This window comes from Mchenga conophoros, linkage group LG18 (assembly GCF_057382185.1).
Source record: "Mchenga conophoros isolate Kocher_MC1m ecotype Shallow Benthic linkage group LG18, M_conophoros_male_GT1.1, whole genome shotgun sequence".
NCBI classification, from domain to species: domain Eukaryota; kingdom Metazoa; phylum Chordata; class Actinopteri; order Cichliformes; family Cichlidae; genus Mchenga; species Mchenga conophoros.
Window position 1 is genome coordinate 40844942 of NC_140543.1, and position 2500 is coordinate 40847441.

Below are 2500 nucleotides of genomic sequence, written 5' to 3' on the forward strand. Positions count from 1 at the left end.
GCACGAGAAAAGTTGTCGTACCATAGGCACGAGAAAAGTTGTCGTACCATAGGTACGAGGAGTGTGTGTGTGGCAAAGTGCTACTGAGCGGTGTACCAGGGGCACGGCGAAAAGTTGTTGTACCATAGGCACGAGAAAAGTTGTTGTACCATAGGCACGAGAAAAGCTGTCGTACCAGGGGCACGGAGGAAAGTTGTTGTACCATAGGCACGAGAAAAGTTGTCGTACCATAGGCACGAGGAGAGTTTGTGTGGCAAAGTGCTACTGAGCGGTGTACCAGGGGCACGGCGAAAAGTTGTTGTACCATAGGCACGAGAAAAGTTGTCGTACCATAGGCACGAGAAAAGTTGTCGTACCATAGGTACGAGGAGTGTGTGTGTGGCAAAGTGCTACTGAGCGGTGTACCAGGGGCACGGCGAAAAGTTGTTGTACCATAGGCACGAGAAAAGTTGTTGTACCATAGGCACGAGAAAAGCTGTCGTACCAGGGGCACGGAGGAAAGTTGTTGTACCATAGGCACGAGAAAAGTTGTCGTCCATAGGCACGAGGAGAGTTTGTGTGGCAAAGTGCTACTGAGCGGTGTACCAGGGGCACGGCGAAAGGTTGTTGTACCATAGGCACGAGAAAAGTTGTTGTACCATAGGCACGAGAAAAGCTGTCGTACCAGGGGCACGGAGGAAAGTTGTTGTACCATAGGCACGAGAAAAGTTGTTGTACCATAGGCACGAGAAAAGCTGTCGTACCAGGGGCACGGAGGAAAGTTGTTGTACCATAGGCACGAGAAAAGTTGTCGTACCATAGGCACGAGGAGAGTTTGTGTGGCAAAGTGCTACTGAGCGGTGTACCAGGGGCACGGCGAAAAGTTGTTGTACCATAGGCACGAGAAAAGTTGTCGTACCATAGGCACGAGAAAAGTTGTCGTACCATAGGTACGAGAAAAGTTGTCGTACCATAGGCACAAGCAGTGCGTGCGTGTGTGTGGCAAAGTGTTTCTGCGCAGTGTACCAGGGGCATGTTTGAATTTACATTCTGGAGTACCAGGGGCACGAGGATTTTGCCAGTGGTGTTTTGCTTTGTCAGTGGGAGGGGGCTTAAGTGTGGGTCCACGGGGCCTGCTGGAGGTCAAGGTCCATGCTGGATATGCGCTGGAGCGTAACTACAAGAAAGGTAAGCTAGTGGGGGACTAGAGCAGGGGAGGATGTGCGTCCCCGGGGCATGCTGGAGGTCAAGGGCCATGCTGGATATGCAGTGGAGGGTAACTGCAGGAGAAGGAAAGCTCATGGGGGATTAGAGCGGAGGAGTATGTGGGTCCTCGGGGCCTGCTGGAGGGCAAGGGCCATGCTGGATTTGTGGTGGAGGGTAACTGCGGGAGAAGGAAAGCTAGTGGGGGAGTAGAGCAGAGGAGTATGTTGGTCCCCGGGGCCTGCTGGAGGTCAAGGTCCGTGCTAGATACGTGGTACAGGGTTAACTGCGGGGGGGGGGGGGGGGGGTAATGTGGGTTCACGGGGCCTGCTGGAGGTCAAGGTCCATGCTGGATATGCGCTGGAGCGTAACTGCAAGAAAGGAAAGCTAGTGGGGGAGTAGAGCAGGGAGTATGTGGGTCCCCAGGGCCTGCTGGAGGTCCAGGTCCATGCTAGATATGTGGCACAGGGTAACTGCAGGGGGGGGGTAATGTGGGTCCACGGGGCCTGCTGGAAGTCAAGGTCCATGCTAGACATGTGTACAGGGTAACTGCAGGGGGAAGGGGGGGGGGGGTAATGTGGGTCCCCGGGGCCTGCTGGAGGTCAAGGTCCGTGCTAGATATGTGGTACAGGGTTAACTGCAGGAGGGGGGGGGGGGGGGGGTAATGTGGGTTCACGGGGCCTGCTGGAGGTCAAGGTCCATGCTGGATATGCGCTGGAGCGTAACTGCAAGAAAGGAAAGCTAGTGGGGGAGTAGAGCAGGGAGTATGTGGGTCCCCAGGGCCTGCTGGAGGTCCAGGTCCATGCTAGATATGTGGCACAGGGTAACTGCAGGGGGGGGTAATGTGGGTCCACGGGGCCTGCTGGAAGTCAAGGTCCATGCTAGACATGTGGTACAGGGTAACTGCAGGGGGAAGGGGGGGGGGGGTAATGTGGGTCCCCGGGGCCTGCTGGAGGTCAAGGTCCGTGCTAGATATGTGGTACGGGGTAACTGCGGTGGGGGGGGCGGATCTAATGGGGGACTAGATCAGGTGAGGATGTAATGGCCAGTTCGACAGCAGCACATCTTTTTCGACCGTAAGGGAGAGAGGAGGCCGACTCTCTGCCTCGGCCAAATGGAGAGAGATTTTCAGCAGGGCCAGTGCGCCAGGAGCACATCTTTTCAACCGTGAGGGAGAGTGGAGGCCGACTCCCCACCTCGGCCAGGGCCTTTTTTTCTCCCTCTCCAGTTGAGCAGTCTAAGGGTAATGAGTAGCAAAGGTGCCCTCCGTCATTTATGGGAGACGGGTGTCTGAAGATGCGCAAGTCAGCAGACACCC